Consider the following 26,499-nt stretch of genomic DNA (forward strand, 5'->3'; position numbering starts at 1 on the left):
AAATGAGCCACCTTTACTGGAGCAGGGATAACCTTAAAACCTGACCTGTTTGGGAGGTCTAGAGGACTGGAGTTGAGCACACCTGGAATAGAGCAGCCTCCCAGGTCTCTTCTTCATGCGTACATAGTATACATGGAAAAGAAATCTGTAAGGGCCTGCCAGTTCTGTACTATTACATGTGCAGCCTCCTGCTAGGAATTTCCCTTTACTCTGCCTGTCAGTCCTGGCAGCTGCAGGCAGTGCCTTCCTCACCACGCTCTGACATGTGAGTTAGTCACAATTATGTATAATGTGGCACTTTCTAGGCACATGTTTGGCCTTGTGCTATTACTAGAAGTTGCTGGAAGGGTCACATGACATAGGTGATCCTGTTGCAACAATTAATCAGCCCAGATACCGGGGGTAGCTGGGCCAAGCTTAGTTCCGGCGCGCTGACGTCAGAGAGGCCCTTCACGCGCTAGCGTTGGAAGCTCGGCGTGGGACAGAGTGAGGAAGAGGCCTGCAGCAGGGGAGAGCTGGGGCCCACCCGCAAGAGGACCGTCAGCCGGGCCTGGCCAGAGGTCGGGCGCAACTTGCTGTGCTGACCAGCTAGGGCCCCCCCTGCTAGGGTTGCCAGGTGGCTTGCCCAAAAATACTGGACACAATGGCAAAAGGTGCAACGCGCGCGAGAATCTTTTGTGGGGAAGAATGTTATTTATAAATGACCTGACTGTTACGTAATTTTTTCTAGATTTCACTCCAAGTATTCACCAATTTGCACCAATTTATATTCTATTTCGTAAAAAATCTGGGGAGGAGTCTTGGGAGGGAGCGCCATTCCGAGGATTGTTTTAGGAAATAGAATATGAAATTAGTGCAAATTGGTGCACGCTTCGAGTGAAATTTAGAACAAATGACGTAATGGTCAGATCATTTATAAATAACTGACCTGCAGTCATACTGTACATGGCGAGCAATACTGATCTTACTGCTCCTCCCACAAATTCCAAGATTGTTGCACCCCTCATCCTCTCACTCTCCCCTTATCCTCTCACCGTCCCACCCCCTCGTCCTCACCCCCTCCCCTCATCCTCCTCTCATCCTCTCACCGCCCTCCCTTCATCCTCTCTCACCCCCCTCCCTTCATCCTCTCTCAACCCCTCCCTTCACCCTCTCTCAACCCCTCCCTTCACCCTCTCTCAACCCCTCCCTTCACCTTCTCTCACCCCTCCCTTCACCTTCTCTCACCCCTCCCTTCATCCTCTCACACCCCCTCCCTTCATCCTCTCACACCCCCTCCCTTCATCCTATCTCCCCCCCCCTCCCTTCATCCTATCTCCGCCCCCCTCCCTTTATCCTCTCTCCCCACTCCCTTCATCCTCTCACCCCCCTCCCTAGCAGCAGCAGCCCTGCTCTATCCCTTCTCAGGGGAAATCCCTTGATTGGTTACTAAGTCTGGAGAGGTAATACCGGACACATAAATGCCCCCCCCCGCCCCGCACACATACATGTCCCCCCCGCACACATACATGTCCGGTATTATCTCTCATTTTTTACCGGACAGAGTAACCAAATACCAGGCTGTCCAATTCAATACCAGACACCTGGCAACCCTACCTCCCTACAGCCATCGGGCCCAGGACATTTGTCCCCCCCTGTCGGTGTCCCGCAGGGGACCGACTAACAATTAGATTGTAAGCTCTTCGGGGCAGGGACTCCTTTTGCTAAACATCACTTATGTCTGGAGCACTTCTTCCCATTATGTGTTATTGGTTATTTATATCAGGGGTGCGCAAACATACCTTCATGCGCCCCACAGTCTACTCTCCCCTCCGGCTCATGCCCCCCCCCCCCCATGGTTCAGGCATCATGTGACGTTGCGGGGTCATGTGACATCACGTTGCCATGGAGACGCGTTGCTGGAACCAAGGTAAGTTAAGAAGTTACAGAGGCCTCGTGCGATCTTCGGCATTTATTTTTAAATGCCTTCGAGGAAGCGTGCGGTAACAGCCGCGCCCCTCGGATTTATATGAATGTCACGTGTATTACTGCTGTAAAGTGCTATGTACATTAATGGCGCTCTATAAATAACGATATACATACATATATTCAGCAGTCCCTATCTGATGGCTGGAAGGTTAGGCCTTTTACCAACCTTTTGACACAAGTCCAAAGAGGTACCTGTAGGCAGGGTGCTCTCCATCTCAGTCCAGGGTCTGTGGGGTGCTCACTCTGGCAGTTTTCAGGGACCAATGCTGCCTTGAACCGTGTCTCTCTTCCCCTGGGATCTCTGTAGCAGCACAGACTCTTCGGTGCTATAGATCCCATGCAATCTGTGCAGCAGGCTTTTAAACATGCTTGATGAGCCAGATGGAGACTGGTCAATTAACGCCTGCTGAAATTAACCAACTCCCTGCTTTGGAAGCCTTTTAGAAAAGGAATATGCATGGAAGATTAAAGCGCTCACAGTTAAGTACAATACAGAAGAGATAGAAAGGGGACATACCTATTCCAAATGGTATGGAAGAAAAACAATGGTGATAAAATAGACAGTACACAGAAACAATACCATTTTGTAATAAAAAAAAAATATTAAACTGTTAAAATATTATAAAAAATCCAAAATTTCCAATGTCTAGTAAAGAAATAAAATCCAAGTGTCCATAAATCATATAGGAATTGGTAGTTCTCTAGCATGTAAGTACTAGTGGTTAGGTTGATGCTGCTTCTTTGAAGGAAGTCCTCTACTTTCTGGTTAGTGTAAGCATTTCTATAGTAGAGAAGCGCAAACAAAAAAACACATTATGTAAAAGTAATACAATTAAATAGAGATCATGTGGATATCACATACAATATACATAAAATGCTAAATATAATAGAACTGGAGCTTATCTGATAAAATCCAAGTCCTTTGGCAGTCTGTCCATGACTGCATGTCACATACAGAACACCTACAAGCTCAAATTGAACCCCCAAAATACCCACAACATATATATAAGCATATAAGTTTCACAGAGGAGTGCTACTGAGCATGGCAATATGTATTTAAAACCAGAGACATAACATAAAACACAGACAAAGCGTAGTGCACATCCAGAAAAACTTATATACGGTACAGTGCCTAAATATACATGTATAAATAACTAATAAATAAAATGGTCTTTTAGTTTAACATTTTGGCCAAATTGTTGTAAGACCTTGAGCCAAACTTCACGGCAGACCACGTTTCAAGGGTCCCTACACTAATATAAATTCTTAATAACCTGTGCATTGCCAGGAAGAATGATTTATAATAAATCTGTCAATATAAGTTGCAAAAGTTCTAAGTCTGATTGAAGCTTTTATTAACCTGTACATTACCAGGAAAAGCACTCTGTAATAGATTTGTCACAATCACACTGCATGCAGGCAAGTTCCCCTGATAGTTGGAGATGCCATGGAGTGAGCTTTTAACCATTTAAATGTGGGAGGGAGTGAGCTTCAATTGGATAGGAGGTTGCCACCCTCCAAAACAGCCAAGACTAGCTGCACAAGAATTATAAAACATACAGAACACCTACAAGCTCAAATTGAACCCCCAAAATACCCACAACATATATATAAGCATATAAGTTTCACAGAGGAGTGCTACTGAGCATGGCAATATGTATTTAAAACCAGAGACATAACATAAAACACAGACAAAGCTCAGTGCACATCCAGAAAAACTTATATACGGTACAGTGCCTAAATAACTAATAAATAAAATGGTCTTTTAGTTTAACATTTTGGCCAAATGTATTAGTTATTTATACATGTATATTTAGGCACTGTACCGTATATAAGTTTTTCTGGATGTGCACTGAGCTTTGTCTGTGTTTTATGTTATGTCTCTGGTTTTAAATACATGACTGCATGTCTCCTGACTCGATAGGTAGTACTGACGTGACCGCGTCCTATAACCCTACAGGTCCTCGCTTGGGGCAAACTTTATTCCTACGCGTTTCACAACACCACGTTGCTTCGTCAGGAAAGTGTACTTGATGATTGCCAGGACACCAAAGGGCCCTTATGGAGGTTACCCAGTCAAGGAACACTAGTTTTCATGGGGTAGATCGCGATCAGTGCTTTAACGGAGATCTGTACAGAACGTGAGGACCCTTCCTTTCCTTCAGCTGGAATGATGTCGAGATCCATGTGAACGCTCAGGAATGACCTGTCGGGACCATCGCCATGGACCCTCTGGCACTTGAAGGGTTATTATGGCATAGTGCTTCGTTGTATTGTGGATGCCAGGTGACCATATTTCCATTTCCTAGTATGCTCGCAGTGTGTGGACACACATTGTGAGAAGACGCACGTTGACGGCAATGGGGTTGCACATAGTCACAGAATTTCTGCACCTTTTTACCTGCTACAACACCACTGCAGTAATGAAAATATCTATTCATTAATACTATTTTTGGGTGTATGTATAAGTATTGTTTTTCAATTAAAAAATAAATGAATGTGGGAGATTAACAAAAATGAAAGCACTGTTTTATAATGCAACTATTTTAGCAAAACACAATGATAACATTCATAAAAATAATGCAAAAAAACCCATAGCTAGACAACCAAACATTTAACAGGTGTCGTACTGAATATTTAACCACAAACATGTTTAAACATTATCACTATCAATATAATATGTTTCATAGGACAGCCTCTTCTTGCAGGCCCAGGCATTCCTCTGCTATTTCATCAATAAACATTAGAAATTCAAATAAGGATTTTTATAAATATATATATATATTTTTTTTATTTGTTTTACAAATTAAGTGGACGTAATTAAAACTAATTGTAGTTTGACCAGAATCATTAACTTGCCTTTCAGTATTCTGTATTTAGTCCCCAGAGTTCCCTTAGCTCCAAACACCATGTATGGTAACGAATCAAATACTTTTCATGGAGGCTTTTTGACGATTTCTCATTAAATCTCACTGCTCCATAAGAAATAAAAAAAATACATCTAGTTTGCTGCATGTTTAAGTATCTTAGTGGAAACCTGTTGCGAACCCCACATGATGACAGTTCCCTTTGGCAGTGTTTCTGAACCCTTTTCCAAGGGATATCCCAGACAGGCCATGTTTCAGGGACGACGAACAGCTAAATCACAGTCGCATATAAGGGCAAATGCATCTTTGGCAATGCACTGAGTACTCCTTAATCCTGATCTGTCTGGGGTGTTCCAAGCAGAAGGCTGAGAAAATGTATCTTGCTGCTTTTCTTACCAGACTTGGGAGTTATTCATTAAAAAGCGACGGCACTGATCTGACACTACTGCACAAAAACTCCCAATCAAGTCAGCGGGCGCTTCCGATGCATTGGCGCCCAGTCAGTACCATGACACTTTTTATCAAAAACCTCCTTGGTCTTCATATGGTCTAATTTTCTATTGTTTTAAATATCTTGATCGTTGTACCTCTTTTCACTATTCAAATGCCTTGACGTAGTCAATGTTTGGATGATTTTGAGTCCTGCCAGCAAACGTTTTGTATAGTTGATCTACAGTCATTTGCATGCACTAATTTTCATAACGATGGGAGTAGAAGAGCAGGAAGTGTTTTCTAGCTGGCGCTGGCTACATTGAGCACAATTTTGTGAAATACTATATTTTTGCAGTGATCACAAATGTACATAAGATGCTGTTATTAGGAGTAGCATCATTGGCTTTGGATTGGGAGCACCTGTTTTAACCCTTTTGGGTGCCCCAAAAGCCATGTGAATACAAAAGGGAAGGACCCTGATGAAGTAGTTGGTGAACTACGAAACACATAGGATTTTTTACTGATTATATGGTCGTGACCCCTTTATCCCTTAGTACCGACGTGCAGCTCAATATTGGCTTGTGACATATCCTGTATAGCCGCAATAGTGACGTCATCAGCTGCCGCTATACATCGCCGAGGATACCTTGGGCGTGAGTCTTTTATACTCTTTGCGAACATTAATATCGACTTTGCGAACATTAATATCGACATTGGTCTACTGCTCCACTGGTGCCTGCAGTTGTTTTATTGCGATTTTCCTTACAGAATCCTCATTGTAACGATCTCTCGTGACGCTGTGTGGTGACGTCGGGTGTCTCTTTAAATAACACTGCTGTGCATGGGGCTTGGTCCCGGAAAGCTGTTTCTATTATAATACAAAGACCCACCCATGGAACGTACCGCCAAAGAGACAGGTTCCTGTATACGTCACGGAGGGTTCATCTTGCCCGCTTGTGTGGTGCCACCTACCGTGAGGAAACCAGCCCAATTCCAACACGCTCCAGGAGAGACCAGGCAGCGTCGAACATCCATCCCGCTTTCTCTAGTGTGGTAACCCATGTCTTGGAACATGAAATGTACTTTGATGTATGCACAATACTTACCCTTTCTATGATCAATTCTATTACACCAGATTTTACTTCACTATGAGCGTTGTGCGCTGGTTTTTGTCTTTACTTATGCTCACTACATCATGGATTCTGGCACTCCAGTGGCGCCATGACGTAGTGCAGGAGTGGCCAACTCCAATCCTCAAGGCCCACCAACAGGTCAGGTTTTAAGGCTATCCCTGCTTCAGCACAGGTGGCTAAATCAGGGGTTCAGTCAACCACTGAGCCACATGCCACCAAGGATCCCTTAGAACAAGGGTGGCCAACTCCAGTCCTCAAGGGCCACCAACATGGCAGGCTAAGAATATCCCTGCTTCAGCACCAGTGGCTAAGTCATCGACTGAGCCACTGCTTGAGCCACCTGCGCTGAAGCAGGGATATCCCTAATACCTGGCCTGATGGTGGCCCTTGAGGACTGGAGTTGGCCTCCCCTGATGTAGTGGATACGTCATGCCCATAGAGTGCCTATTGATGACACTATGTAAAGGGAAACGGCAGAGGAGGACTTCTCCTCTTCCCTTTCTGGGTTACGGGCCAGCACAGTCACGTGGCAGTGTTGTGTCGAAGGGGCAATGGCCTCTCTCGCACTCAAAGGGGTAAGGGTAGGGCCCCAGTCCTCCCTGCTGCTCGCGCGCCTGGCAGCATGGTGGCACGTGCAGAGACTACAGCCGCGATCGGCGGTCTGTAATGGAGAATGGGGGTGGGGCCATGACGGGGGCGGGGCCAGGATGGGGCATATCTGCCCTGCCATTGGCTGCGCGCCGACACGTGACCGCGTAGCGGCACGGGAAGACAAAATTATTCACAGTGCTTTACGCACCCAGACATATACAGCCACTAGGGCCTGCCCCATAGAGGGCTGTGCTGTGGTGTGTGGCGCACACGCAGTAACACGCGCCACCGGGGACTCAGCTGCAATCCCGGCTGCCCATTTTTTGGGGTGTTTTTTTTTTTTAAAAGGCTAGGAAATGGGGGTTCTAGCTAAACTGAGCTATTTCCAGCCCCTGGGGACTCCATGGTTCCAGAGATACTGTTGAAGTTACCAGTGTTTCAGTCCCATCCACTGGTCACAAAATGATGATTTACGTTCCACGCATGATACAGCTTCCTATTGGACTGTAATATAAATCCCAGCACGAAACAAGAAAGCGACCCCTTTCAGGGTTAAGTATCTTAGGATTCGGGGTGTACCCAGAGCTAACAGTGCGTCTCAGCTCCGCAGCCCCCAGTCTCCATCCTGTAATGAAAAAGTGAGTTAAAACCTGGATGGCTGCTTTAAGTCTCTCTGCAGGAGCCTTGTACCTGTGGGCAAATTACTTTACAGTTCAAGATTTTATATATAAATATATAAATATATATATATATATATATATATATATATATATATATATATATATATATATATATATAGTTCGACAAACCTATACATTTGCTCGCCCCGGGCGAGTGGATTTAACATCGTGGTGAGCTCCTATTGGCCCAAGCAGCATACGTTTGGTACTAGGTGGCGAGTATATTTTTTTGTGTGGCGAGTATATTTTTTGGTGATTTGTCAACCACTGTGTGTGTGTATATATATATATATATATTGACAAACGCCCCTCTTTTGTAGTGCTGACGTCTGTCTGGGTTCTTCCCAACAGTCTTCTAGGGTTAATTATACAACAAACAGGATCATGCAAAGTATTATATTGCTTAACTCACGCTTCTGCCTGCTTTATTTTCATCCAAGTAGGGTACTGCAGCTTTAACATGTGTAGGTTAGAGGTACTCAGATACTTTCATTCAGCCGTTCACTCATTTCAGTCTTACAGTATTTCCCACACTGTTATTTCAAGTAAAAAGAAACCAAATTATATAAAGAAAATCCTATCCCTTTCAGGGATCTAACTACACATCAGAATCAGTCTCTCTAACAGCTGCTGGCCAACTAACTTGGTTCCCCAGCTTAAAACAATGCCCTCTCATTTAGGGTCACTTAGATACAGCACAGTCTTTTAGCAACAGCAGTAAACATTTGTTTTGTCTTATCTGTTCGTGGTGGGAACACGCTCCCAAGTGTCCATGCAAATCCTCTGGTACTGTGATACTTGGAGGGGCCGTCCACCCCGAAACTGGAAACAGGGGAGCAGCGATACCCCCAGCCTCCAGGCTCTAAGGAGAGAGAGTGAAATGCAAAACCTCTCTGCTCTAAATACCTGTGCATGTGATTAGAAGAGCAGGTGAGGGAGAACTAGAGCCATTGTAATCTGTGGTCTGGATTTTCCATCCACCAGCCTGAGTTAATGTGAAGCTGTGGAACGGATCATTTTTAACTATTCCTGCACTTTCTGCTATAAAATGGGGCAGAAAGCTGCCTAACATCTTTGGACTATGTCACAATATATACACACACACACACACACACACACACACACACACACACACACACACACACACACACACACACACACACACACACACACACACACACACACACACACACACACACACACACACCTCAGTCCCTTTGCAGGGTCTTTTCTCTCACATTAAGGCAGGAAACGTAGGGTTCGCTTATCAAGTTTATTAAGGGCACAAAACAGAATAGGAAAAAAAACAAAATACCTAGCTCCCTTTGGAGCACTAACTAACATATTTGTCAGTTCCTTAACTACAGATTGGCGAGCTAAGCTCTTTACCAATACTTAGCCATTTTACCTCTGTAAGTGACAACACCTGAAGTCTCTCTCTGTGACCCTCTCAGGCATCCAGCAGGCCTGGGAACTGTTCTAACTGGTTGCTGGTTGGGGGAAAAGCTCAGTTCGGTCAGGCTGCTGACGGTTTTTTAAAGCCCTTGCAATCAGCAGTTAACTGGCACGCCATAGCTAAGATTTTAACCTCCTGTTTGTTGGAGAGCATGCATACTGCATGCTCTCTCTAACGTAGACAGTCCGTGACTGTCACAATATATAAATATATAGCATATTGTAAGCTGTTTACTGCAGGTGTTCAGTACACCTGTGCATATTGTGTATATAAGAATATTATTATTATCTGATATGCTGCCATTTATACTAGGGCTTTCAGTACTCAACTTGACAGTGCGTATCCTTAATTTATGTAACATGTCACATAAAAGACGATTGATGTGGTGTTACTTGGATGAGTGCTTTCACTTTTGTTCCTGGCAGTGTGACAGGCTGCTGTGAAGATGACATTCCAATGAAAGTCTCCTTACTCCCTTACTATACCTGCACTGCAGCAACAGCTTTCATGAGAGCACTGGGAGAAACTGATACAGCGTGTCAACAGAAACTGGCACATCAACAACCGCAGTGCTCATTTATAATGAAGGATTCCGGTTTTGACACCGAAAAAACACCACGGGCCTATTGTCTTGCACTTCCAGTTAAAAACCGGAACTGAAGCATCATTTCTTGTTAAATTAGGCCGCGCTCATGGTGGGTGCGTCGCTATGTGCGCGCGCTTGCGTGCACGCGGACGTTCGGGACTCTTCTATGGTTCCTTATTGAAGGTAGCATAGTACTGGCGGTGATGTAGCGCGTAGTCGCTGCTGCAGTTTGGAGAGACAAGTAAATTTGTCTTTCCAGGCTGCAGTCGCGTGACGTCAGCGTCACGTGAGCTGGTTCAGCCAGTGAGGGTGAACCAGCTCTGTGACGCGCTTGCCACGCCCCCCACCACGCCTCCGATCGCCTCCCCAATCCTGCAGCCACAGCGATCTGTGCACTTGGCTGCAGGAGTGCTCGCGGGGGCGCGCTCGGTAGCACGCGCCCACGCCGTCACCATGAGTTCGGCCTTAGACGTCTTGTGGCTGCCTTGCCACAGATAGGATACAAAGGCAACACAAGGGTAGTATAGAAACAAACAACAGTGCCCAAGTAAACTCCGAATTCAAATGTGTGTCAATTATTTTCCATTAAACCCCCGAAAACCAGAAATTCCTAATTATAATGGCCACATTTAGTTCTTTTACTCCTCCAGTGCCAGAGGTGACAGAATGCTGGCCTCTGTGGTGGGTCAGTTGAAGACGTTAAAAAGCCTTTGTCAACAAAGATAGCTGGGTGCGTGGCTCTAGTCCTTTGCACTATAAAATGTATTCCAACTTAATAATGAAATAAAAACACGGTAAATCAATGAGTAGCTCACTGTTTATTTTTTTACAGAAGTTGTTAGAGGTACACATATAATATTGCAATTAATTGCAGAGTAAGTGCCTCGTCTGTTGTTGTAATGGTTCTAGTTGATGGGCCATTATGCCGTATACTTTAATTGTCCAGCACTAATTGTCTCTTTGTAGAAGTGTAGCAGCTTTTCAGATCCAGTTGATAGGAGTGGCATGATTAGGCTATCCCCCAGTTAGAGTGTGAGTTACCGTTTGCATCCTCAGGAGAAGGTTCATGATTGATCAACATTAACCTGTGTGAAAATCTGGAGAAAATATATTAATAATATACGGTGGCCGTTTATCTCTTATTCACTGCCAAGCTGATGAAGAAAGTCAAGATTAGCTTCTTCAAACCAGAAATATCAGCCGGCACTGCAGTATGTGGGGCCTTTCCCAGAGGAATGAAAGGTGTTCATTCTGCATCCATCACAGACTATCGGCTCTGACAATATGACAGCTGACGAAGGTCCCTTATTCAAGCCAACCAAAGTGACAAGATAGGAAAGTTACTGCAACTTATTTCTGCTAGATGAATCAGCACAGAAGCAGTTCAAGGTTACAAACATGAGTACAAAGAGTATAGAAGTAACAGTATGGCAGCAACACTTTTACCCTAAAATGCTTGTCACTAGTTTGTGTTTTAATCGTGTATGTACAATGTCACTGCTAAATAACATAAGGAGAGTAGATAGGAAATAAATTCAATTGAAAGCAGCAATAAGTGCTAACGGTGTGTGTGTGTGTGTGTGTGTGTGTGTGTGTGTGTGTGTGTGTGTGTGTGTGTGTGTGTGTGTGTGTGTGTGTGTGTGTGTGTGTGTGTGTGTGTGTGTGTGTGTGTGTGTATATAAAGAGAAGTGCAAAGATAAAAAGCAACTATATGGTGTAGTAAGTTTTAATTCACAGTAGCAGAAAAACTATATAAAACTATACGTTTCGCACTGCATGCTTCGTCAGGAGAATGTCCTCGGTCACGAGGGGCTGTGACTTGAGCGTTCATTGGTGGTGAGCGATACCGACAGCAAAGGGGAACCTTAAGCCAGACGGAGGATCACGGGTCTGGACCTGCACCATCTTTGCCCACAGCGACACTCCCAGACCTCCCAGTTCTGCTCACTACCCAGTTTAGTTGTAAGTGTATTCGTTTATTGTCATTGTATTATATTGTACTGTATAGCTCTCTTGTGGGCTTTTTTATTATAAAATTATACTGCTTCCCAGTGTGCCTCTCCGCTATCCTTTCTTTATCCCTTGTGAGCCCCCTTTTGGGAGTTCACACCTGTTGGAGATTGTGGAGTTCTCCTAAGCGGATGGCAGCAAGAGTATAGCAGTTTGCCTGTTCATACACTGGGACAGCTCGAGCGCGGACTACCACAATTTGTCCTTTTAGACAGGGGAAAGGCCCTGTCACAAAAAATAAATGCCTGGTCCTCCACTGTGCACGCATGATCTTGACGTCCTCTCTGCAGCTCAGGGGGGATTACCACTCGTACAGAGCTGGAACTCCTCCACGCTGTCTGGCGTCTGTCTCTGCACATGCGTGATGATGTCCCATGGGAAACCGATTCCGGCGGGACCCAGATCGTACTCAATCACTTTAAACACTCTGCACTTCAACACGTAGTATAATATATATATATATATATATATATATATACCATTACATTTTAAGTTATGGTGGGTGGAAAAGCCTCCACCGTTGGCATATAGCCAATAAAGACGTCACATGTACCACCCCTAAATTTACATAGGGATAGACGTAGTGAGCATCACGTGATCTATACTGCCCAATAGTATCCACAGCTTCTCGGAATGGACCTCATGACGCTGTGTTACCAACACACACCCCTCCCCTTAACAGCTGCTTGCAATTCATTGATTTACATGGCGCGAATTTGACTGTTAAAATTTCCCTATAAAATCTAGCTCATTTTCTCCCTCACCACTCCCAGAAGAAGACAGTTTCTCGTCGAAACGCGTTGGAGTGGGAGTCTTGCTGAGGGGGGCCCCTACCTTTTTCCACCTGACATGGAGTTTTGACATACCTTTCTGCCCGTGACATCTACATACTGAGCGGTCACGTATTTTTCACTCTGTTACCTTTACAACTTGTGTACCCACACTATGCAACCATTGTATAAATTATATGGTAATTTTTCATGTGGTCACAAGATCTCAGTGTAGGTTGATTGTTACACAAGTGTGCTTAAAATAAGCCTCCTGTGTCCTGTGCATGTCTTGCTTTGGATCTAAACGTAGACCCTTGCCTCCAGGTCCACATTGTCTAGGTAGTGTTGAGCCCCCCTCACCTTTTAACTTCATCCCCTGTTTTATTCACTTTAATAAAATTTCTTTTGTTACACTTCCATCTATGTCCGTGTGCTATTTAAAGGTTGCTTTCCCTCTGTTGTTTTCATATTTATTTAACCTTTAGCACCACTGTTAAGTCTAATCACACATGACTTATTTACAGGTGTTTTGGACACAACTTATTTAAGTGTAGAGCGATATTTCTGTGTGTCATTTTATATATATATATATATATAGTGTTCGACAAACCTATACATTTGCTCGCCCCGGGCGAGTGGATTTAACCCCCGGGCGAGTAAATATTGGCCCAAGCAGCACACGTTTGGTACTAGGTGGCGAGTAGATTTTTTTGTGATTTGTCAACCACTGTATATATATATATATATATATACCATTACATTTTAAGTTATGGTGGGTGGAAAAGCCTCCACCGTTGGCATATAGCCAATAAAGAATATCACTTGTGAGCACATTCACGTCTTAGACGGCGGACATGGTCAGCGCTTAGCCGCTGAGCCGCGCTCACGCTTGCCAGTGAGTCCCTGCAGCCGCAATGAGAGCGGCTTTAGCAGGGCCTCGCGCACGCGTCCGCAGGCGTGCGGAGGCGTAGCAGTCCAAATTTTTTTTAGTTTAAGCACTGAGAGGAGCGGAGAGCCGGTCACGTGATGTCTCTGGCCCGCCCATGGCCACGCCCACGGACGGCGCGCACGTAGTAAGGCCAGGGAAAGCACCTGCTTTCCCTCAGCCTCCGCGCACCTCCGCACAGGAGATATTTCTATGGACTCAACCTTAGACAGGTCTGCACCCTTGCCTTTCAATCATTATCACCTAGCATACAGTTATCCCACTGCAGCAAGGGATTCTGGGAAATGACATGCAAATGAGCACACAATTTGTCACCTTTTGCCTGGAATATCCATTCACATGGAGCCCATTTAAGCATATGCATCGCCGTTCACACCGCTTTTAAGCACAGCATGGGACTAGCAAAGCAAGTACATTCCACTCACAGACATGTTTCAACCATGATGGGTATCATCAGTGTGAGGTTGGTTTATACTTGCTTTGCAATATTTCTAGGCTGGGTAGGTTTACCATTACATTTTAAGTTATGGTGGGTGAAAAAGGCAACAGAAAACCTCCACCGTTAGCATATAGCCAATAACGAATATCACTTGTGTGTGTGTGTGTGTGTGTGTGTGTGTGTGTGTGTGTGTGTGTGTGTGTGTGTGTGTGTGTGTATGTATGTGTATATATATATATATATATAAATTATTTTATTATTTGAAACACACAGCAGGACAACGAGGCACAGAGACCGTCCGCAGAGGGACGAGGGAGCAAGGCGGGGAGAGAGATATACCGCAGGATAGCGAGGCACAGGGACAGCCCGCAGAGGGAAAAGGGAGCGAGGCTGGGAGAGATATATCTACCACAAGAGAAAGCAAGACAGCGAGGCACAAGGACAGTCCGCAGAGGGAAGAGAGGGTGAGGCTGGGAGAGATATTTACAGCAAGAAAAAGCAAGACAGCGAGGCACAGGGCCAGGCCGCAGAGGGAAGAGAGAGCGAGGCGGGGGAAGATATATCCAGCAAGAAAGAGCAAGGCGAGGCACAGGGACAGGCCGCAGAGGGAAGAGAGAGCGAGGAGGAGGGAGATATATCCAGCAAGAAAGTGCAAGACAGCGGGGCACAGGCACAGGCCGCAGAGGGAAGAGAGAGCGAGGCGGGGGAAGATATATCCAGCAAGAAAGTGCAAGACAGCGGGGCACAGGCACAGGCCGCAGAGGGAAGAGAGAGCGAGGCGGAGGGAGATATACATGACAGTACACAACTATTAAACCCTGCTTTTGACCATTTTCTATTAAAGATACTTGTCCCCAAAAAAACAAACTGAAATGGATGGATAAAATGCCAGTCAGGAACTGCCAACAAATTCACCGAAACCAAACAAAAAGAAAATACCAGTGTACCATCTATATATAGATTCATGTAAAATGTTTGGGTAACAATGCTACATTGTAATACACATTTAGAGATGGATGTATTGGGGAGAGGATTGCTGCTTTAAAGGTCTAAAGCAGGGGTGCACAAACTATTAGAGCTGCGCCCCTCCCTGCCTTCTCCCCCCCACCCATGCTCGCGCCCCCCTCACATCTTGTGCCGGCGTCAAATGACGCCGCGGGTCATGTGATGTCACGTTGCCATGGCGACGCGTCTCAGCAGCCTTCTGATTCAAAGTAAGTTCAGGTTGCAGACGCCTCACGCGATCCCCCGGCATTTAATTTAAATACTTTTTGGAAGAGCGCAGGGCCTATGCAACCGTCGCGCCCCCCCCCCCCCGAAAAATCTCACGCCCCCCCCCCCAGTTTGCGCAACCCTGGTCTAAATGAGTGTTATACCGGAAAACAAAAAGTATTCAGACGAAAAGCTTGTAGGAGAAAAGTCCTGAAACTTCTGTTCCATTCATCAAGTCATGAAAGTTCCATTCTGAGTGTGCAAGAACCAACTAACTTTCACTTGTGTGGTTCACGGGCCCGACTGCTATGGCTGCATTGCAAATAGCTGCAGACTTTCACTGAGCTGGATTTTCCGGAGTAGGAAAATCTGACTCCCCAAGTTACTGTGCTGCAGACTAAACTAACGAACTGTCAGAACTGTAACTGCCATGTGTGACGGAAACTCCAAAGCGATGTTTTAAAAAAAAAATGCATGTGTATGCTATGCAAGAAATACAGAATACAATCTAAGATACAAAAACAACTGTGATATCCATATGGTTTCCAGGGACCATGATGAGGCCACCGTCTTTGATTTGCGATGTTATTTATGGTACAGGAACACTACATATGCCGAGTTTCTGATCCCGCTGACCCTTTGAAGATCACAAACCTGCCGCCCCCTTCCTTTGTTATGTTGTGTAAACCAGTGGGAGCAGAAGAAAGTGGACTATTGACAAGTAATGTCCAAGAAGAAGCAGTGTGATGTGCCTCAAAGCTTCAAATCCATAAGACACCTAACAACGCAGTAAGACACTTGACAGCCCACACTTCCCGCAGGGTGTCTTTCTGGGCAGTAAGGTGCCTTGTGTTTTATCATCGCTTGGTGATATCTCAATAGTTGTATTTTAGATAACTGGGTTTTTTTTTTACAGCTTTACTGCTGAAGAAGAGCCTGCTTAACATTGTGTGACTGCTTTAAAAAGTGTATGAATTAGTTTAAAGGCTGTGCTGAAAAGCTGTGTAATACAGCTGGAATACGCTTGCATGGGCCCATGTTAAAATAGATTAAGAAGTAAAGAGTGGCACACTGTGCTCATTTGCATGTCATTACCCAGAATCCCTGGCTGCTGTGGAAGCACTGTTTGCTAAGTGATAATGGGGAAAGACCTCTCTGAGACATGCAGATGCACCACAAGTGGAATTTGTATTTGCTGAGAAAGGGTTTGACATTTGAGTCTAATAACTGGATAAATGTCATACTGTTTACAAACAATACAAAATCTGTGTTTTGGTACTGTACTGAAGTCTTCATTTTTGTTTGTGTTAACATCTTCATGTTGCTGACACCACTGGCAGCGACGGGTTAACATTTAGGCCGAGCGCATGGTGGCGGCGTCGCTACGTGCCCGCGTTTGCCTCCACGCGCACTTCCGAGACTTTTACCTAATTCCCTATGGTGGTGTTGACGCTGCTACATTTTGCTGCACAACTGAAATTTCGAGCTGCAGTCACGTGACGTCAGCGTCACGTCAGCTGGTTCCGCCAATGAGGGCAAGCCAGCTCCGTGACGTGTTCGCCACGCCCCCGATTGCCTCGACCGATCTCCTGCAGGTAGCGCACACAGCGCTGGGGCTGCAGGAGTGTGTGCGGGGGTGTGTGCACGGCAGTGTGCACCAGCGCCACAACCATGAGCTCGGCCTTACCCCTTTGTGCGCCAGAGCGGCCAGAAATGGCCAGCAATGTGGGGTTAGTACGCGTATAAAATAATGACACACCAGCACCCGGCTTATTTTTGGGACATGTTCCTTGCTGTATCTTCTTCATACAGTAGGTTCATTTCCTCTCTTTTCAACACATCTATCAACAGCATGCTTTTCATTTATTCCGGGCTATTTTTATCTCCTTATCACAGTTATTTCCTCCAGCAGATACTTTCCTGGCACCGGCGCTGAAGTGTGCTGCTGGGAGCGGCAGTGCATACTGTGGGGAAGCAGGTGCACGGCGTGGGTAATGAGGTGTCAAAAAAAGCTTCCCTGGGGTTTTTTTTTTTTTTTAGTAGTGTGGGGAAGATCACGATTGCGGGTAACCCCTTGAGTGCCGATAGGGCTGCGTTGCAGGTCCCCTCTGGCACTCGGGGGGGTTGCAGCGACAACGCTACGGAACCGAGACCGGAGTTGGAGTATGACTCAAGCCGGGAACTTTTATCCTGTTAGAGCTGCTTTGTGCTGTGATCACCCAGCAATCTACAAAGATGCCCTGTTATCTGTAGAGATAGTGGAGCCATAGCAGTTCTGTTAAGAGTAAACATAACATTGCATGCGGCTGCAATATGCATCGACTTCCAGCAACAAAGGGGTCATACTGTTGAATCCACCTTTCATGTAGCAGTACTTTGATTTGTAAACCCCACTGTTGGTTGAATAGTTTCAAAGCATAAATATACTGTTGGATTGTCTGATTTATAAATGATGTGTCCTTTATTTTGAGAATCCCACAAATTGTTTCCAGGCTTATGGTATTACCGAATCCCAGCAGCTGGATTGGTACTGGAGGAGAATTAATACTTTTTTTTTAAAAATTTATGGTGCAATTGCTTTGAATGAACCAGTATGAAAAATATACGTTATAGCTTTGATGATTCCATATGTCTCCTCTTCAAACGGGGGTGACTTCAAAAGCTCTGGTCCAATTTCTACTTCTAATATGTGTTTTTCCAATGAAAGATAGCACTGCATTCAATGGAAGTAGTTTTCTTCATATTGGGTTTTTGGTACTAGAATTCAGTTCTTTAGAACTAACACAGAGCTGAGCAGCTCAGGAAAAGTGGAACCTATAGCGCTGGGATAGAAAATAAAAAAACATAGTATGATTTGTGGGGGGATCAGGGATAACTGCACTCCGTTGAAGGAACTCACGAAATAGCTGTTCTTTTAGGCTGTAGTCTGAAGCAGAAACCGGACCGACAACCAGTAGCGGAAGAGGGGATGGATCCTCTCATATGTGGTGTTCAGACTGCTGCGATAGGAACTCCATATGTGGGGGAATTTGCAGAGAGCAAAACAGTGTAAATCCACATTTATTAAAAAAAAAAAATTTTTAAAAACATGTATCAATCTACAATAAAGGATCGTTTATAAAATAAATAAATAAAAAAAATAACTCACAGATTTAAAGATGGTATTGCGCGGTAAAGATCAGCCCAACAGCTGCGGTGGAGTGACGTCACGCTTGCCTCCGTGTCGGTGCTCCTCCGTGTGCGATTCGCGAGTTGAAATGAAAAAGTCCTTCCGTGTCACAAATCCCTGGATCAAAGCCATATTTGTTATGTAATGATTGTGTCCTGTAAAAATGCAACAGATCCAGTGTGCAGACACACAACAGCAGTGGTCTGTGGAAATACCCCATACTGAGTCTAATATCACGGTTTTGCTTTGATAAATGAAGCAAAACAGGAAGTGCACCCATGGTGAATGGTCCATAAATTGGGACTGATATCAGTAGTGGAAAACTCCCTCTCTCACTGCAGCTGTTTTGTTGTCTTATTTTATGGAAGAACACCAGTGTTTCCAAACACTATAATTGGCTTTACACATGGAACATACATAGGAATCGTAAATTACAGTGTGTTTTCTGATTTAATTCTTGGTGCATCTTGGTAAATATCATATCAAATATGCTGCCTATCTTTATTTTTTCTCCACCACGCCTATTAAAAAAAAAAAGCTGCAATTGAATTCTCTCTAATGTGTTTCCTCACCACCGCTCATGTTAAATCCAGAGCTCATTCCAATCTCGGGACCTTCTCGTACCCCTTTCTTTCTCCCCCAGTCCCTGTATGATGTATGACTAATGTATTCCCATTTTTTATTTGTTCTCCCCTGAATTTTCTTTGTTCCTGTATTTATTTTGTATTTGTATCTTGATGTTCTGGCTGAATGAAGCTGTAATGTCCCAAAAATCTTAAAGAGTAAAATAAAAAGAAGCTGCCGTTGTAATATTGTAATATTGCCTCTGAATAAATCTCTTCATAGGGCAATGCTAATTCCTGCTATAATACTTCTGTGGCAGAACAGATTGTTGTGTTACTCTATGTGCAATAGAATCACTTCTGTGCAGGGAAATTATATTCCTTTTATACATTATGTACCTACTTCCTGGGGATTAAACCTGGAAAGAATAGGAAACTAGCTTAATTTACATACATCTGAGAAATCCACTTGCATTGCAAACCAATTATTATTATTTTTTATCTAAGTAGCCAGTCACAGGAATGTAATGGAAAGGTTGTTCAATTAGCATTTTGTGCATCCATAAAAAAACCCACACAAAACTGCCTAATTAAAGTGTCTAATTAAAACTGTGTTAGAAGATACCCTCTTAGTATTGTTTTTTCCTTTTTTTTTTTTAAGATTCTGAGGTTTTCACACATTGTATTTCAGTATCTACACAGAAACACAATTCTCAATTAAAAATCATGAAGCCGAATATGCCCGTGCTGCAGAATTAATCGGTAGAAGCTGATTTGATTTTCTGCAGCAGTGTAACATACAATAACAGTTTGTTTAATGTGGTGGAGACCAGACAGAAAAGTACATTGAGTGTGCATTAAATTGGACGTATTCAAATGCTTTGGTGATATGGAATGTTACATCTGTATTTATTTATAAAATATTTTACCAGGAAGTAATACATTGAGAGTTACCTCTCGTTTTCAAGTATGTCCTGGGCACAGAGTAAAACAAATAATACATGGTTACAAATACAGTTACATAAATGAACAGGGTATACATTATATACAAGACATTGCGTGCATAGTTAAAGAAAATATATATTATGGGCGTATGTAACAGTTACAGACCAGATTAAAGTGTGAGACAGCCTTAGATTTGAAAGAACTTAAACTGGTGGTGGATGTGAGAGTCTCAACCAAAGCAAAGACTCATTTGGGCCTTATTCAATACGCCGTCAAGCAGCAGATCACACCATTACCGGACTACATTTCCCATTGAAGTTTTGGGGCGATAACTGCGACCGGTCACTTTGAAGCATATTGTTTGAATACCCATTGTCTCTAATTATAGTGTAGCACCCATTCCCACACCCTATGTGAGATATCTTCGCTACTGATGTATTCTGTGGTGCTGGTGCATACCTGGCTGGTAAACAGGAGGCTGGAGATCTCTGCGGTGGTGTGGGGAGGACATCAGGTCAGTCTCGCGTTGGTTCTCTCAGTGACAGTGCCTCCAGCCCAAGAGGATCCTGAGGCTTCCAGGATTAACCTAAGGGGCACTTCTTCTTAGTGGACATTTCAATCAAAACACCAGATTGGGTATAACTGGGTTTATTGGTACATGCATGATGGTATACCCAGGTCACAGACCCTGAATGCAGTACCCAGACTTTAGGCTTTGACTATCTCTCTTCATAGATACCTTACCCCCTGCTGGGGCACGGCCTCAGCCTACTCCCTCTGCGGAGAGGCTCTCTGCTGCGTCCGCACACTGTGAAGGGTAGGCCAGAACAACTACACCCCCTAACCCTTACTCTATTATATAAAGGAGAAACCCCCCTCCTTCCCTGGGGAGTAGCTAGTAAGCCGGCCTACATACTGTCATAGAACTCCTTTACAATACCAGGCTAATCCTGAACTTTATTGAACATACACACAGTGAACAGTGTACCAGGCCCTGCAGGGATTACTCTTAACACTGCCCACTCCTTACTGGGACTTACAGTGTTAGAGGGGCCAGAGAATCAGTCATCCAAGGGGACTTGGCTACAATAGCAAAGCAACATTTGCATCGCCCACATGTATCAGTTTATAGCTTTTCAAATCTATGCTGTACTGTATGTAGTGGATCAATGCAGACAGAATGAGGCTGAATCTGCTATATGCTATTGAATACTTATGAGAAGAATAACAGATAGTATCTAACTTAATCATATGTCATGTTGGAAGTAGCATTGGGCTTTTTCTGTCATATGCTACTAAATAAAATACTGTGCGGTTGCGAGTCTACTTGCAATACGACTTTATGCTAAGCTGCCAAGAGAGCATAGTACACATTCATGTATTACAAGCACTGTATTGCAATAGAGTAAAGATCAGAAAGTAGAATATACAGTAGGAATAGAGTACGACTGATTAGATAACTGACTGAATGCAACAGTTTTCACAGTGACCTATGAATCAGGCTACATTTCTGGAATGGCAACCAATGTACAAAATGGTATTAAATGCATTTTCATTTGTTCCATAAAGTACTATACTTGTTGCTTCCTAAAATCTGATGTAGTTTGAGTTCAAAGCATAGATTTGGTGACCACATGGAACAAAATGTAATCTGTAAAATGTAACCCCTTTGGCCACCTCGGTGGCTTGTAAAGCATTGCCATATTATCCAAGGGTTTAACCCCTTCTGTCACCCCCCTGGGAGGCCTAAGTCTATTTCAGGTTGGTTTAGCTTATCTTGCCTATGTATATAATGGCCAATATAGTGGTCTTTGTATACATAGGAAAGACAGGGCTAAAGCCAGCTGGGAGTAGGTGATAAATTATTTGCGGTATTTCTGGCCATAATCCCGTTCCGATAAATATTGGAACGTGATGAATGGCTGTTAATAGCTAAAATGGTGCTATTTGGCATCTTTAAAAAAATAAAAATCTAATCTGATAGTTTTAATGGATCCGATAAACAATATAAGCACTTTTTTTGCCGATGAAACCACATTTTTTTGGTTACCGCAGTTTGATGTATTTGTAGGGTGACCACCCATCCCCCTTTTGCCGGTACAGTCCCGGTTTTTCGAGAGCTGTACCGGTTTTCTGTGTGTACCGGAAATGTCCCTGGTCCCGTTTGTTTTGTACTGTACTTGCGGTGCGCGGCGACGGCGAGGATGCGGCAGCCCGGCCGGTGAGTATTTTTTTGAATTTCAGGGGGTTGGGCTTCTAATATGCCGGGCTGCAGGTGATTGGCTGGAGGATGCCGGGGGCGGGGCTTTCTCCGCTTCCTCACACGATCCCCGCGGCCCGCGCGGACAGGGAGGTGGGAGCGGGGACAGCCGTTGGCTGTTTGGCGCTTTTCTCCCCTCTGCCTCCGTTCCCTGTGGCTGCTGCCCGAGGTAGAGAGGTAGGTGCGGGGGGGGGAGCAGGGTTGGCGGGGGCGTGGATGGCTGGAGGCGTGCGCACTTTCCCTCCCTCGAGTCCGCACTTTCCCTCCCTCGCGTGCGCATGGGGACAGTGCGCGGTTGCTGTTGGGGAACTCCCTGCTTCTGTCCAGGCGCACGGCCTTATCCCCGATAGGTGGGAGAGAGCGGAGCCAGGTCTGGTGGGCGGGTTCTCCCCCCGTCCACGGGCTCGGCTAGCAGTGACTTCCATCGCTGGGGGGCGGTGCAGGGGGAGGCGGGGTGTGTGTGTGTGTATCAGTGTGTGTATCAGTGTGTGTATCTGTGTGTGTTTGTGTGTATCAGTGTGTGTGTGTGTGTGTGTGTTTGTATCAGCATGTGTGAGTGTTTGTATCAGCGTGTATAGGTGTGTGTATAGGTGTGTGTATCTGTGTGTGTGTGTGTGCCAGTGTGTATCAGCGCGCGTGTGTGTGTGTGTGTGTATCAGTGTGTGTGTATCAGTTGGTGTGTGTGTGTGTGTGTATTAGTGGGTGTGTGTGGCTGTGTTTGTATCAGTGTGTGTGTGTGTATCAGTGTGTGTATCAGTGTGTGTATGTATCTGTGTGTGTATCTGTGTGTGTATCTGTGTGTGTTTGTGTGTGTCAGTGTGTGTATCTGTGTGTGTGTGTGTGTGTGTTTGTATCAGCATGTGTGTGTGTTTGTATCAGCATGTATAGGTGTGTGTGTGTGTGTATCAGTGTGTGTGTGTGTCAGTGTGTATCAGCGTGTGTGTGTGTGTGTGTGTATCAGCGTGTGTGTGTGTGTGTGTGTGTGTGTGTGTGTGTGTGTGTGTGTGTGTGTGTGTGTGTGTGTGTGTGTGTGTGTGTGTGTGTGTGTGTGTGTGTAGGTGTGTGTGTATCGGTGTGTGTGTGTGTGTGTGTCAGTGTGTGTGTGCCTGTGTGTGTGTGTATCAGCGTGTGTGTGTGTGTGTGTGTGTATCAGTGTGTGTGTATCAGTTGGTGTGTGTGTGTGTGTATTAGTGTGTGTGTGTGTGTGTGTATCAGTGTGTGTGTGTGTGTATCTGTGTGTGTTTGTGTGTGTCAGTGTGTGTATATGTGGGTGGGTGTATCAGTGGGTGTGTGTATCAGTGGGTGGGTGTGTATCAGTGTGTGTGTGTGTGTGTGTCAGTGGGTGTGTGTGGGTGTCAGTGGGTGTGTGTGTGTCAGTGGGTGTGTGTGTGTCAGTGGGTGGGTGTGTGTCAGTGGGTGTATGTGTGTCAGTGGGTGGGTGTGTGTCAGTGGGTGTGTAGGTGTCAGTGGGTGGGTGTGTGTCAGTGGGTGTGTATCTGTGGGTGTATCTCCCTCTCCCTGTCTCCCTCACCGTCTCCCTCCCCGCCTCCCTCACCCTCCCCGCCTCCCTCACCCTGTGTGTGTGTGTATCAGTGTGTGTATCAGTGTGTGTATCTGTGTGTGTGTGTGTGTTTGTATCAGCATGTGTGTGTGTTTGTATCAGCGTGTATAGGTGTGTGTGTGTGTATAGGTGTGTATCAGTGTAGGTGTGTGTGTATCGGTGTGTGTGTCAGTGTGTGTGTGCCTGTGTGTGTGTGCCTGTGTGTGTGTGTGTGTGTGTGTGTGTGTATCAGCGTGTGTGTGTATCAGTTGGTGTGTGTGTGTGTATTAGTGGGTGTGTGTGGCTGTGTGTGTATCAGTGTGTGTGTGTGTGTGTATCAGTGTGTGTGTGTGTATCAGTGTGTGTATCTGTGTGTGTTTGTGTGTGTATCAGTGGGTGTGTGTATCAGTGGGTGGGTGTATCAGTGGGTGGGTGTATCAGTGGGTGTGTGTATCAGTGGGTGGGTGTGTATCAGTGGGTGTGTGTGTATCAGTGGGTGTGTGTGTATCAGTGTGTGTGTGTGTATCAGTGTGTGTGTGTGTGTGTCAGTGTGTGTCAGTGGGTGTGTGTGTGTCAGTGGGTGGGTGTGTGTCAGTGGGTGTGGGTGTGTCAGTGGGTGTGGGTGTGTCAGTGGGTGTGTGTGTCAGTGGGTGTGGGTGTGTGTCAGTGGGTGTGTGTGTATCTGTGGGTGTGTATCTGTGGGTGTATCGCCCTCTCCCTGTCTCCCTCACCGTCTCCCTCACCCTCCCCGCCTCCCTCACCCTCCCCGCCTCCCTCACCCTCCCCGCCTCCCTCACCCTCCCCGCCTCCCTCACCCTCCCCGCCTCCCTCACCCTCCCCATCTCCCTCACCCTCCCTGTCTCCCTCACCCTCCCTGTCTCCCTCACCCTCCCTGCCTCCCTCACCCTCCCCGCCTCCCTCACCCTCCCCGTCTCCCTCACCCTCTATGTCTTATCTTAACTCCCGTATACCTACACCGAAGTAACCTATCCTGTTTTCTTCCAGATCTGACTCAAGTTTCACGCGGGAGACATCGGAAGACAGGTAGGGAACACCTCCCCTCCAGTATAGTACCTTGAGGGTCTGCAGATCAGGTAAGATCCCAGGCGGGATTGCTGCTTTGGAAATCAAGAGGGGCATTCTGACACTGGTTAATGGGTTCAGAAGTCATTCACATCTGGCTTTTTTTGTTTGTTCGATTAGTGAGGTCATCCGACACACACACACACACACACACACACACACACACACACACACACACACACACACACACACACACACACACACACACACACACACACACACACACACACACACACACGTAACAAGGACTAATGGTAGTAAAGTATAAGTGTACTACAATAAATAAACTGTTATGTAAAAAAAAAAATGTGTCCCGGTTTTTCATTTTCAAAATCTGGTCACCCTATGTATTTGGGCGAAAGTGCTTTGAGTTCTGTATATAGGGAAATGTTGCTTACTCTAAAATCAAAATCCTTTTACAGTGCTTTTGTGATGTAAAAACGGTGCGACCGTATCAGGTGATATTTAAATAAGTGGTTTAATAGGTATATAGGACGATTACCCAACCCACGATAATTATGCGTATCAGAGAAAAAATGCAACTAATGTAAAAGTGTCACTGTGCTTTACTAATTGACTAGTTACTATTTTGTGTTTGCATTAAGCAGTGATTGTAGTTCAGAGTGCATTCACAATGGTTATTTAATAGCATGTTTACAACAGAAAAAACGTCATATTATTTGGTGGAGCAACATGTCAGCTTTTTATCATTTTCTGGAGCTCGCATAGGGACAAAGCTGCTATTACCATTTGATGTTTGGGGACATGGTTTCCCTAGTCTATTACAGCTTTGGTTTATCACCAATCGCAAACACTCCTGCAGGTATTCAATTCTAATTAAGAAGCAGATTTGCCTTAGCAAATGTTTGTGACAATGTTCTAGAAAGGTATGATTAAAGCCTGAGGTTGTTTTTTCAGCCACCTTTTTCTTTCTTTAACCTGCAACACGCATATTGTCTACATGGAACTAGAGGACCCTTCATGTATATGGAAGAAAAACGGATGTTTCTGCTCTGTTTCGAGCCAAAGCTGCATTCTAGGCCTCATGCTGGTCATGTTATCACTAAACAAAGCTTGTAAATAAAAATGAAAGGAACCCTTCCGATCCCAGAAGAGGACAATGGTAGTAGCACTGCGTGTCTTCACTGCGACGGGCATTGGTCATTGTGATGAGGTGACGGCTTGGGAATTCAATAGTCCTTTTTTTTAATCTTTTTACATACTTCACGAAGTGTAAAACAAGACTAAAAATCACTATTGACAAGACAAAGAATGGCATTCATTAACTTTTAGTCGCTTTTCATTGTGGCCACCCAGAACATGCTTAGATCATCATAGTACTATAGTTAGGATTGGTTTTATGGAGCTCCGGAAGGAATTAGGAAGGAGTGTTATGCTGCATGTATGATGATCATGGGATCTGCATCTCTTTCCATCATTTGTCATGCTTTTTTTATGTCAGTATAAAGCTCCAAGTAGGAGACACATCTTTATATTTTGAAGAACATGTATACAGTATAACACGCGAATGAATTCTGCGTGCCTTAATGTTTTTCAGAGCTATGAACTTATTATCAAATATTTACTGCTATACAGTAACTAGTCCATTCAGTTAGAATATGTAGCGTGTACAGTTCTAACCATATATCTTTACATGCATAAACTGCATGCAAGCATAGGATTCATTCACATAAGGGCGAGTTAGTCTTTGGAAAATGAACAATATGCCTTTATGATGAATCAACAGATGTTTGTAATATTTAACATTTCATTTGGAGTCATTCATGCATAATTATTTTTATATAATAGTAGCAGCGGTAGAGATACAAGAGTTCCATTATAATTCACT

General features: G+C 44.8%; 1 protein-coding gene and 1 long non-coding RNA gene across 3 annotated transcripts in view; one reads left to right on the plus strand and one right to left on the minus strand.

The window, feature by feature from the left end:
• Window positions 1-26,499, plus strand: part of NAV2 (neuron navigator 2) — a 439,021-nt gene that overhangs the window by 119,397 nt on the left and 293,125 nt on the right. The window lies entirely within an intron of this gene.
• Window positions 10,529-20,583, minus strand: LOC142463813 (uncharacterized). Its single transcript, XR_012787506.1, has 3 exons — window positions 20,227-20,583; window positions 18,239-18,376; window positions 10,529-10,810 (listed from the first exon to the last, which is right to left on the minus strand). It is a non-coding gene; the product is annotated as an uncharacterized LOC142463813 (long non-coding RNA).

The sequence above is a fragment of the Ascaphus truei genome, chromosome 12 (genome assembly GCF_040206685.1).
Source record: "Ascaphus truei isolate aAscTru1 chromosome 12, aAscTru1.hap1, whole genome shotgun sequence".
Classification (NCBI taxonomy): Eukaryota; Metazoa; Chordata; class Amphibia; order Anura; family Ascaphidae; genus Ascaphus; species Ascaphus truei.